Consider the following 13,535-nt stretch of genomic DNA (forward strand, 5'->3'; position numbering starts at 1 on the left):
GCTGCACACACACACACACACACACACAGATCACCTTTTGACAAATCTCCCTCTCACCATCTTTTTTTATCTCCCAACTTTCTTCAACACTTAAGTCGTATAACCTGCAAAGAATATTGAATTGTTAATGAGCACATCTTCTTGAGATTACTGCAGAAGCAGCAGCAGCAGTAGTAGTATTGGCGGTGGTGGTGGTGGTGGTCAGATAGCAAGCACCAAGTTGTTGATAGTACTGTTGTTGTTGTTGTTGTTGCTGCTACTACTCTCTAACAACATGCATTTTTTTTCCAGAGATATATAAAAAAAAATCGGAGGTGGGGGACTTTGCAATATCTCGGAGGGTCAAGAAAGGTTAATTTTCAACTCCTGTCAAAAGAAGATAATATTCTCTTGTGTTCTTCACGCTGTCAGTCTGCATTCCCAGCATGCATTGCAGCGTACTGGTTGTTTGGAAGAATCAGAGAATATCAAAAGTCAAATATCCACTGCTTTATCATCAGTCAAAGCAGTCTTCCTGACACATGAGTAAGGAATAAAATAAAAGAAAATCAACCAAATAGGCGCAGGAGTGGCTGTGTGGTAAGTAGCTAGCTTCCCAACCACATGGTCCCGGGTTCAGTCCCACTGCGTGGCATCTTGGGCAAGTGTCTTCAACTATAGCCTCGGGCCAACCAAAGCCTTGTGAGTGGATTTGGTAGATGGAAACTGAAAGAAGCCCGTCGTATGTGTGTGTGTGTGTGTGTGTGTGTGTGTGCATGTGTGTGTGCGTGTGTGTTTGTCCCCCTACCATTGCTTGACAACCGATGGTGGTGTGTTTACGCCCCCGTAACTTAGCGGTTCGGCAAAAAGAGACCGATAGAATAATTACTAGGCTTACAAAGAATAAGTCCTGGGGTTGATTTGTTTGACTAAAGGCGGAGCTCCAGCATGGTCGCAGTCAAATGACTGAAACAAGTAAAAGAATCTACCAAATCCACTCTCAAGGCTTTGGTCAGCCTGGGGTTATAGTAAAAGATGCTTACTCAAGGTACCATGCAGTGGAATTGAACCCAAAACCATGAGGCTGGGAAGCATACGGTTTTCACAGAGCCATACGACTTGCTCTGGTTTGTCTGTAACACATCTGTCTCCATGTTTCATGTTATCCCCACTACCTCCATGTTTATCATATATCAACCCATACATGCCCACCATGCCCTAATACCGGCATGGCTGCACGTTAAGCAGTTTACTTCCCAACTACATGGTTCTGGGTTCAGTCCCACAGAGTGGCACCTTGGTCAAAAGTCTTCTATTATAGTCTGGAGCCGAGCAAAGCCTTGTTGAGTGGAATTGGTAGATGGAACCTGAAAGAAGCCCATCATAAATTTGTGTGTGTGTGTGTGTGCATGCACATGTGTGTTTTGTTTCCAACCACCACTTGACAACTGATGTTGGTTTGTTTACATCCCCAAAGCTTAGCAGTTTAGCAAAAGGAGACTGATAGATTAAGTACCAGACTTTAAGAAAATAAGCGCTGGGATCAATTTGTTTGACTCAACCAGGGCCGCAGAGTCAAAACAAAAAGCTTTGACTCCGACTCCTGTACTATTGGCACCACCGACTCTGACTCCTCTTTATGTAATCCAAGAGATTGTAGTCTACATATCTCATAAAGCCTATGCTTACGCTTGTACTTTGAGAAGGCCCCTAGGTTATAACTGGTATATATTAAAGAATAGAGATATTGTGAGTCGGAGTCGGTAGAGTTTTACCGACTCCAACTCCATGACCCTGACTCCACAGCCCTGGATGAAACCCTTCCAGGTGGTTCCCCAGCATAGCTGCAGTCTAATGACTGAAACACGCAAAAATTAAAAGACCAAAAGAAAAACCCACCCTAGGTCCTATATCCATTAGGAAGGGCATCCAGCTGTAGAAAACCATTCCAAATCAGCCTTCCAGCTTGCCAACCGTGGTCAAACTGTCCAACTCATGCCAGCACGGACAACAAATGCTAAATGATGATGATGATGATGATGAATATGATGATGATGATGATGATTTATATAACAATATGTATGAAATACAAAACTCAGCAACTGATAAGTGTTGCTAATAATACACAGAAACAATTGTTGTAATTTGATTTAAAGCCTCTTCAATCTCCATTATTCTTGTATTATACATTTCTTGCACTTTTTTTATATGTACACACCCACACGTTATATATATAACGTATTTATGTGTGTGTGTGTATATATGTATGTATGTATGTATGTACGTATGAACAGCATGTATGTAGAACTTAACAGTTTTGTATATGTCATCACTCGACGCTTCCTGTTGAAAAAAACTAGAAAGATATGTTGTGACAAAACCTTGAGTAACAACACAGACACGCATACACACTCTCACACTCACACAAACAATGTTTGCATATGCACATACATACATATGCACATACACACACACACAAACACAACTATTAACATGTACAGGTTTCAAATTTTGGCACAAAGCCAGCAACCCCAGTTATATATATATGTGTGTGTGTGTGTAAAAGCACAATTCAAGCGTGGTAGATGCCAGTCCTGCCTGACTGGCTCCTGTGCTGGTGGCATGTAAAAAGCACCATTTGGTCGATGCCAGTAGCATGTAAAATGCACCCACAACGCTCACAGAGTGGTTGGTGTTAAGAAGGGCATCCAGCTGTAGAAACTTTGCCAGAATAGAAAGAAAAACCCCCTGTAGGAATCTACAGAAAAGAACTGAAGGGTTTGTGTCAAGTGGGAATCCCAGGGCAATGTAACAAAGTAGTTAGCATGTTGGGCTCATAATTGTAAAATTGTAGGTTCAATTCCTAGATCAGGGAGTGCGTTGTGTCCTTGAGCAAGGCACACAGTTTCACATTGCTAAGGCTACCCAGCAAAAACCAAATAATAGATGACAGCTAGTGCAGCCGTTTCTCCTGAAACTGTCACATTCTGAATGTTCCCCTCAGGGCCAAGAGGGTGTCTCTCTTTCTGTATATGACTACCTAGGCACTTAAAGCCATTAATGAAAGGGTGCTACATGTTACCAACCCAGTCGTTTTCACTTACAGTGACGGTATGTGGCTTAGTGGTCAAGGAATTTGGATCCAGATTGTATAGTTATGAGTTTGATTTCTGGAAACACATTGTGCCCTTGAGCAAGACTCTTAATTTCATGTTGCTCCAGTGCATTCACCCGGCAAAAGTGTGTTGTACTTGTATTTGAAAGGGTCAGCTTTGTCACATTCTATCATGCTGAATCTTCCTTCGAACATTACGTATCTCTGTGGAGTACTCAGCCACTTGCACGTTAATCTCATGAGCAGGCTGTTCTGTCGATCGAACCAACTGGAACACTCATTGTCATAACTGACAGAGCACCAGCTTTATTCACGAGTGATGGTTAAGGCTTTATTGAACCAACTGGAAACCAAACCAGTTATTCCAACTGGTTAATAAATCTAGAAATGACATCAGCACAATATGTCTACTGTCACTGAAAGTAGCAGCTGATAAATCTACGACCAAAGACGACATAATTATTTATATAAGAAACAAGTTTCCAACAAACAGAGGCATTGCATTGGAAATATAAAGAGTTTGGAATTCAAATTTATTCAAACAGCACTGAATAAATTGCAATTTAGTGTTAAATATGAGAAACAAACTACAAGATTTAATAGTCCAGAATAGTATATAAATCATGATCGGAGTCGAATATAGTAGAGAGGAGATTTGGTGTGCCAGGGTCTGTCCTTTGGGTATATTGGTCCCTAAAAAAGAGAACTTAGTGGACAGAAACAGACAGAGAGAATGTGAAGGAGGACTTGTGGAAAGTAGGAGGCGACAGTAGCAATAAACAGCTTGTGTGACTGTGGTTAAGAAGCTTGCTTGGCAACCACGTGGTTTTTGGTTCAATCCTACTGAACAACACCTGGTGCAAGTATCTTCTACCATAGCCTCAGGTCAACCAAAGCCTTGGGGGCAGATTTGGTAGAGAGAAACTGGGTTGAAGCCTATCATCATCATCATCATCATCATTTAACATCTGTTGTCCATGATTGGCATGGGTTGGATAGTTTGACCGGGGCTGGAAAACTGGAAGGCTGCACCAGGCTCCAATCTAATCTTGCAAAGTTTCTACAGCTGGATGCCCTTCCTAATGCCAACCACTCTGAGAGTGTAATGGGTGCTTTTACGTGTCAGCGGCACGGGTGCCAATTTGCGTGACACCAATGCAAGGTGATTATATGTTTATACATATTCCACTTGAATATGAAGTGCAGTTTATTTTTTTTGAGGCGGGGGATTACATTTGTGCAAAATGTTGAGAAAGCATTACTGATGTTTATAAAAAAAGTATATTTATATACATGTGTGTGTGTGTGTTTATGTTTGTGTAGGTGTCTGTGTGTGTGCGTGTTTATGCGTGTGTTTTTGGGTTTGCATGTGTGTGTTTGTGTGTATGTGTGTGTGTGTATGTGTGAGTGTGTTTGTGTGATTGTGTGTTTGCGTGTGTATGTGTGTGTCTTTATGTTTACCAGGGAAACCCAAAGTATTGAGTCCTGTCAAGATATAAGTTAGTGACTGATGGGGTTCGAAATAAAAGATGGAAAACTATTGCTGGCATTGCCCCAGGATATTCACAGGCAAAACAATAAAAATAAACCTTTCAACTGTGGGCACAAGGCCTGAAATTTGGGGGGAGGAGAAGGGGGGAAATTGTGGGCGTACATCGAACCCAATATTCAGCTGGTACGTATTTTACTGACCCCGAAAGGATAAAAGGCAAAATCAACCTCGGTAGAATTTGAACTCTGAATGTAAAGGGTCAGAAATGCAGCAAAGCATTTTGTCCGGCATGCTAATGATTCTGCGAGCTTACTGCTATGATGCTGACAATGATGATAAGCCTTTCTACTATAGGCACAAGGCTTGAAATTTGAGATCAAGGGACTGGTTGAGTATGTCAACCCCCAGTGACCACCTGGTGCTTAGTTTGTTGACTCTGAAAGGGATGAAAGGCAGTCAATGTCAGCCAAATTTGAACTCAGAATGTAAAAGGTTTGGAAGAAATGCTGCTAAGCATTATGCTTGGCACACTAATGATTCCACCAACTTGCTGCCTGGATGATGGCAATAATAATAATAATAATAATAATAATAATAATAATAATGATTTTGATTTCTCTGACCACAAGGACCCAAAACTTTGAAAATTACACCAAAAGACAAAAGACAATACAAAATTATGTAAGGGTTTACATCAAAGTCAGAATTAAAAAAAGATAAATAAAATTTGTGTATGTCTTTGGAATGTTTTACCATAAGTTTCTAGGGTGAAAGACCACAGTATTGTATTGGATCAGAAAGGGGAAGAATTTTGGTGAGCATGAGTACAGTTGTGAAGGTGAGACTAAGCTACTAATGTAACTTTTAAAGTTTCCTTTTCTTTTGTCTTCTTTTTGTTTTGAAATATTCAGAAAACAGGAAATAATATAAAAGCTGGTGGGGGAAAAAAAGATGTTTAGATTTCTCTTCAACCAAATGGCTGTCATTTTTGATATATATATTTTGATAAACAATGAACTGTACTAAACGCCAAGCGTCCCCTGCCCCAACTCCCTGTGAGGGTGGGGGAAAATTAGTTTTAACAGGTGTGAAGGAGACCCCCCCACTATGTTTTAGTTTTAACAGCTGTTTATAAAAATGTTCGTTAGGTTGAGATTAAGGGGTGTATTAAGGGAGCAGAATTTAGTTTAGATAGATTAACAGGTGTATATTAGGGTAAGTATACATACATATATACACACATACCTATATACCTACCTACATATATATATATATATATATATATATATATATATATATATATATAGAGAGAGAGAGAGAGAGAGAGAGAGAGAGAGAGAGAGAGAGAGAGAGAGAGAGAGAGAGAGAGAGAGAGAGAGAGAAAGAGATAGAGAGAGAGAGAGAGAGAGAGAGAGATGTGTACATACATATATACACACATACCTATATATATATATATATATATATATATATATATATATATATATATATATATATATATAGGTATATAGGTATGTATGTATAATGAGGGTATATTAACTTCAATTACTGCTACAGTTTGTCAGTGCAGTGTTAGTGTAAACAGCTGCGAAGACTTGCAGAGGCCAACGATAACCTGTATCTTACCTAGGCGCTAGGCCAGTTATCCAAAGGCGAGTGGAGTGTGTGTGTGTGTGTATACATAGGTGCAGGAGCGGCTGTGCGGTAAGTAGCTTGTGTGTGTCGTGTGTGTGTGTGTGTGTGTGTGTGTGTGTGTGTGTGTGTGTGTGTGTGTGTGTGTGTGTGTATGTATATATGTATATATATATATACACATATATATACTGCATGGCAAGTGTCTTTTACTATAGCCTCAGGCCAACAAAAGCCTTGTGAGTGGATTTGGTAGATGGAAACTGAAAGAAGCCCATCATATATATATATATAAATGTATGTGTGTGTGTGTATGTGTGTTTGTGTCCCCCCCCCCCAGCATCGCTTGACAATCGATACTGGTGTGTTTACGTCCCTGTAACATGGTTCGGCAAAAGAGACCGATAGAATAAGTACTTGGTGTACAAAGAATAAGTCCTGCGGTTGATTTGCTTGATTAAAGGCGTTGCTCCAGCATGGCTGCAGTCAAATGACTGACACAAGTAAAAGAATATATATACATATATATATATTAGGTTGTCAAGAAAGTTCTTGTGGAATTTTTTATTTTAGTTTTAAATGATGTATTTTCAAATTAATTTTCGTTAAATTACTTTGGCTTTATATATCATTTTAAAGCCCGTTTTCCGCTCTATCTAATCGTGTTACTCTTTTTCGTTTTGAATAATTAGGCCATTTTTTCTGGGAACGTTGAATACAACATGGACAAAAGGCAAATTCGCACAAGTTTCGTATTTCAGTTCAAGCTCGGTAGAAAAGCTGCTAAAACAGCTCGCGATATCAACGATACGTTCGGCCCAGGAACCACGAATGAACGTACAGCACAATGGTGGTTCAAGAAATTTCATAGCGGTGAGGAGAGTTTTGAAGATGATAAGCGTAGTAGTCGGCCATCGGATGTTGACAACGATCAACTAAGAGCATTAGTGGAAGCCAATCCATGCACAACTGTTCGAGAGCTTGCTTCTGAATTAGACGTAATGTATACGATAATTTCCAACCACTTGAAAGAGATTGGAAAAACAAAAGTACTTGAGAAATGGGTGAGCACGAATTGAACGACCCCCCACCCCACCCCCAAAAAAACGCTGTTTTGAAATGTCGTCTTCCCTTCTTTTACGCAACAAGAACGACCCATTTCTTGACCAGATTGTGACTTGCGATGAAAAGTGGATTCTTTACGACAACCGGCGACGCTCAGTTCAGTGGTTGGACACTGACAAAGCTCCACGGCACTTCCCGAAGCCAAAGATGAACCAAAAGAAGTTCATGGTGACTGTTTGGTGGTCTGCGTCCGGTGTCATCCATCACAGCTTTTTGGATTCAGGCGAAACTATTATGGCGGAGAAGTACTGTCAGCAAATGGATGAAATGCATAAGAAACTCCGACAACAACAGCCAGCATTGGTCAGTAGAAAAAGACCAATTCTTCTCCACGACAACACTCGGCTGCACGTCACACAACTGACCTTGCAGAAGTTGAACGAATTGGGCTACGAAACTCATCCGCCATACTCACCAGAACTCTCACCTACCGACTACCACTTTTTCAAGCATCTTGACAACTTTCTGCGTGAGAAATGCTTCAAAAACCAAGACGATGCCAAACACGCCTTGAATGATTTCATCGCCACCATCCTGCGTTCTGGTGGCGATGAAGCCACTACTGGCACAAATGTAAATAATATAAAGAGTGTTCCAGTTGATCTCATCAATGAAACAGAACGCTTATGGAATTAACGTGCAAGTGGCTGAGCACTCCACAGACACAAATACCCTTAACATAGTTCTCAGGGAGATTCAGCATGATACAGAATGTGACGAGGCCGACCCTTTGAATTACAGGTACAACTCTCATTTTTGCCAGCTGAGTGGTTTGGAACAATGTAAAATAAAGTGTCTTGCTCAAGGACTCAACACACTGCGTATCGAACTCGCGACCTTATGATCGTGAGTCGAATACTCTTATCACTAATCCCCATGCCTTCACACACAGAAACAATTTTGAAGATGATTAAATTTGCGTTTAAGTGGCTGAGTGCTCCATAGAGAAGTGTACGTCGACTGTAAATTCTCAAGTAGAATCAATGTGACGCAGGCACTAGTGTAGCTAGAATGTGTACCGCCAGGGGCGGCCCTTCCGTTTGCTTCCCTAGACCCCACAAAAAACACATATTGCCTACAGCACACCCAAAAGTGCCGCTCCTACCGCCCCGCCGCCTAGCTACGCCAGTGGATGCAGGTACAATCCACCCGAATTTATTTTGTCATATATCTTTGTATTCGGCAATGTCTTTCATGCACCGGTGATTGCTGAAAACACACACACACAGGTGAAAGATATTGCTGGAAACAAAAAATAAATAAATAAATATATTTTCTGCAAACTGTCAGGAATATCAAGAAATCAGCTGGTAAAACTTTGACTGTTGCCATACCGAAAGATTGCCAAACAGAATAAGAATTTTGAACGAATCTATCAAACGGTAATTTCAGTTGTTTAAAATGTAAAAACGAATATTTGTTTTTTAATCGAAGAAAAGTATAATGGAATTAAAAATATTTCGTTTTGCTCACTCTCAGTCGCAACATCATATTTACGCAGCCTTGTGTCAGAAGTGTAAAACCTTATATTTATTTCAATTTTCTTTAGTCTTGAGTGGGAGATGAAAATATGGTTAGAGAAAATCAATTTGGTGAGAATTGTCAATGTAAATCAGGTGTTAATACATTCTTGTTTTGTTTTTTTTTTCTCTTAATTTAATTTCTATGTTGTAGAAATTGGCAAAAATATGAAGAAAAATAAAACCACGAAAAATAGATTAATCGCGAAATGAATAATAAAGGGTGATGGTAAGAATTTTCTCTCTTTTTAAATGCGAATTTCATGCGTTTCAGAATTGTGGAATACAATAAAATGAAAAATAGAAAAAATAAAACACTAATCTTTTACTCATTGTTTTGAAAAATGCAACAGAAAAATTTTGGAAAAATCCCAACTAAAACTGACAGACATTTTGCAATGTGTGGCAAAAACCTACCGTTTAAAGACTTTCATATGTTAAAAGCACAGCCTGCTCCGATTTATGGTAGTCGTTGAGAGTGAGGTATGCTTATAACATAAAGTTTTGACTAATTCCTACTAGTGTTCGGCGTTCCTTCGCTATTGGTCTACAAGGTGTTCGTATGACGAGACACCTCGTTCACTCTCTTTTTCAACCCAGCTTCTTTATCTGTTATGAGGGAATGCTGTATGGGTGAATGATGTCGTGTACCAAAACCGAAGGATTGCCCTAGTGATGTTTTATATTTAAATATCATATATAAATGATGGGCACATACACAATATATGCGGTTAACATGCAGTTTAATGTCGTAAATAATCCTAAAACACTGGAAGTGATGATAGTCACATACCAACATTTGATAAAAGGAATATAGACTAGCGGCCCCGATTGCACTCGCAAAAACACTTCAGCTCATTCTAAAGCAGTGGTTCCCAAACTTTTTCGGGCTGCCACCACCCCTTGATACTCGATCCACATTTCTAGCGCCCCCACCCACTCAGCACCACTTCCGGCGGATTTTCAAAATAACCTAATTATCCCATTATTTTCTTTGGGTGGGGGCTACATCAATCGCCCCCTTTTGGCCACCCTATTATTGCCCCCACTTTTCTTCAACGCCCCTCTTGATCTTTCCGCCGCCCACAGAGGGGCAGTACCGTCCCACCTTTGGGAACCGCTGTTATAAAGCCTCGCATGTTACCAGGAACACTTTTGATATCCAATAGGTGGACTTCATATGTGACTTTCGATAACTTCTATATTCTTGGAATTGTCGATTATTCCCTCAATTTTGTTGATCCAAACGATGACAGTTTCCATACAGATCATAGAAGAGTTAAAAATGGTCGCCAAAAAGGTAAGTTAAGCGACCGTGTGGGTATAGTAAATGAAAGGAAATTGTCCGTCATCACTTCCGAGTTTTGAGGACAATTAACGACGGTAAACTCTATGTTAACCATAATATACAATACCCATAAATGATATATAAATCGCTCTTTTAATCTAATGCTGTCTCAAATATGTATATCGATATACGTATCCGAGACAACATTAGATATAACTCTAGAAGTGTGACCACCCCAACTGACTTCGTTTTCGGCATAACTACAGCCGTGTGCTTCAGCCATCAACTTTATTTCCTCATAACTGTTTGAAAAGAGGATATTTCTAAATACAATTCACTGCAAATACGTTTCGAATGGCGTAGATTACAATTCCGAAACGATTGTAGCCTACACCATCGAAAACGTATTGATAGAAAACTTTATTAGGCGATAAGGAAACAGAACCGAGCTGTGTGAATTTCGATCTGACCCTAACCTCATATAATTCAATATATCCTTAACCTGTACCAGTTAAAATGTATCTCTGGAAAGTTTCATTAAAAAAATATGCATTTTCAGAAAGTTATTAAGAAAGAAAGTCGGGACACGCATATCTGTAGTTATGCCTAGGTAGGTTATAAAACGACCCTAGATTATTTATAATACGAAACATTGTTCGCTATTGGGATATCTCAGAGTCTTCCCTTTAAAGACTGGTTTAAAAAAAAAAAACAGCCTGCTCCGAATGATGACAGTCCACTGACCGTCATTGAGAACAAACTGTGTTTCTAACAACGAAGTCTTCAAATAGGAGCTTCTTTGAGACAAATTCCTACAGCTATTATCGTTTTATGTTTGGATATACACTGTATATAAATTATATATATTATACATAACTTGTGTACACTATATAAATGATATAAATTGTTATTTTAATCTAATGCTGTCTTTTAGAGCATATGTCGATCTAACTTTTGTTATGTTACAGACGTGTAGTCACCACGAAATATTTCACGAGAAGTTGTGAGATCTATTACTATCCGTAGTAACTGTTATAATTGTGAGTCAACAACTGTTGTCTTTGTAAAACTTAAAAATACAAATATAATTACAATTTAATTAATATGTATTGTGTATAGGCGGTAATTAGATTTAAATCATGGTAATACATCGTAATCAAATTTCTCTGGTTTGTCTATTCTGTGTAATTGAGTAATAAATACCTAGAAATTTGGGATTTACCACAAGAAGCAGTCTTTTTTATTTTTTTCCGGTGACATATTTAAAATAAAAATGATCTAGAATTAATTGTCTCAGAATCACATGATAATAAATGATAATTCCCTACAAAAAGCCAGGATGGTTATGTCTAGAAAATCTTTGGCCATAGATCTGCTCAATGAGGGTTGACTTGGAGTTAATTAACAACACCCACGATGATAAACTATAAAAGTACAACAGGGAACCTCAACGCAGTCACTGTTTACGAGAAATAGCAGCCAAATCTCCCTCAATCATACACTAATGTCTTAAAAACAAAAAAAAAGAAACGTTTGAAGATATGGTTCGTGGGTTCACTGTGCATAGGTCGGGTCGCTCTTGAGCGTTACTGGTAACATGTAACCCAGCACAACCTGTTGCATGGTCGGGTCATCGGCGACTAAACTGGAAACGCCATCAAACTTGCTTGGCGAGGAGGGTGATTGTTGGGCACCCTGCGGGACGAAAAATAAGACCCGTCAAAGGGCGGAAGAATTACTGTGTAGTCAACGGCCAATTCAACAAGTACCTTGTCGTGGTGAAGTGCCTGTGTGCTCCATTGACCCGGAGAGCTATGCTGGAGGGAGAGAAATCTTCAGGCAGGTCTTACCAGGCCATACAGGTCAAAGGATAGGAGACAGATAGAACCTTAAGGACAATAAATCGAATTGTCGGCAGCAGGTCGTGGATTTCGTTATCGGCAGGGGACCTAACAGACCAGATTCCTGGCTTTGAATTAGCAGGATGTCATGCAGAGGATCTTGAATACAAGACAATAGATGAGACCCTAATATTCCTAGTTAGACGGAAACTGCGGGACCACATGGAGCAGCCACCTATGACTCCTATAGTATGCGCAACCGAAAGCCCTAGATGAGATACTGCGCATAAGAAGAAAGACGAAACGATCAAGGCTGGTATATCTTTCATTATAAGTCTGTTCAATTTGGACAGGCCTGGGACTCAACGACAATAAACTATATACAGGTGTATGTGTGAACTTTTCTCAACCAAAGAATCTATTACAATATAAAAGTCTATTTTGTTTTTCTAAAAATATTTCAACCTTTCTCAACCCGTAACTTTTTTTAAAAATATTTTCTGGAAAAAGTGGATTATCTCCTGAATTATCTTCCAAGTTGAAGAAATTTTAAATTTTCCACTAAACTTGGAAATTTCAGCAGGTGCAGCCAAACAGAAAAGATCCCGAATTCTTTCGTTTTCCTCCAAGATGTCAAGTCTCCTTTTTAATATCTTCAATGATTTCCTCCTCTCGCTCGTACGTCTATTGTTCCTACTCACAAATATCCAAACAGAGATTCTTCGTCATCTATGAAGGCAATCTTATATAATTATTATTATATATAATCATAAACCACTTCAAATATGTTTGAGGCATTTCGAACCCGTTAGAAAGCCACTGAGTAGAGAAATTTTCTCCCTACGAAAAAGTTTTTCCATCACAAAATACAGCGACTGGCTTTCTTGCGGGTTCAAACATATTTGAACTGGTAACAAGTTTGTAATTATACACATCACTCATTACTAACCGCTGTCATCCCGTATAATACAATAATATGTTTGCTTCTCAATAATATATTTCCGGGTTCAGAACCACTGCGTGGGTGAGTGTTTACTGCAATAGATTCGGGTCGATCAAAGCCTCATGAGTGTATTTAGTAGAGGGAAACTGAAAGAAGTATATATATATATATATATATATATATATATATATATATATATATATATATATATATTTATTGTGTGTGGTTGTTTGTCCACCACCACCACTTGATAATTAGTGTTGGTTTGTTTAAAAACCCGTAAATTACGGTTCGGCAAAGAGACCGATAGAGTAAATAGCGGGCATTAAAGAAAGGGTACTGAGGTCGATTGGTTCAATAAAAACACTTGCTTCGAGGAGGTGCCCCAGCATGGCCTCAGTCCAACGACTGAGACGAGTTAAAAGTAAAAGATAAAAGGATGATTCAGCCAAGTCTATAATGTCGTCTGATGGAAAGAAAGGATTAAAGAGAGGGAATAAACTACATCAGTCGGCGTAAGTTATTGCCACAAGCGGTTCTCGTAACCACACACACATATATCTTCCTAAAGAAATAAAATGGTGGTGTGCAGTTAAAGAT

General features: G+C 39.2%; 1 long non-coding RNA gene and 1 pseudogene across 3 annotated transcripts in view; one reads left to right on the top strand and one right to left on the bottom strand.

The window, feature by feature from the left end:
- LOC106872933 (uncharacterized) overlaps positions 1-13,535 on the bottom strand; it is a 241,084-nt gene that overhangs the window by 46,958 nt on the left and 180,591 nt on the right. The window lies entirely within an intron of this gene.
- Positions 6,654-11,641, top strand: LOC149137314 (histone-lysine N-methyltransferase SETMAR pseudogene; annotated as a pseudogene). Its single transcript, XR_016240853.1, has 2 exons — positions 6,654-8,725; positions 9,018-11,641. The product of XR_016240853.1 is annotated as a histone-lysine N-methyltransferase SETMAR pseudogene (transcript).

The sequence above is a fragment of the Octopus bimaculoides genome, chromosome 2, assembly GCF_046866305.1.
Source record: "Octopus bimaculoides isolate indiv1 chromosome 2, ASM4686630v1, whole genome shotgun sequence".
Lineage (NCBI taxonomy): Eukaryota > Metazoa > Mollusca > Cephalopoda > Octopoda > Octopodidae > Octopus > Octopus bimaculoides.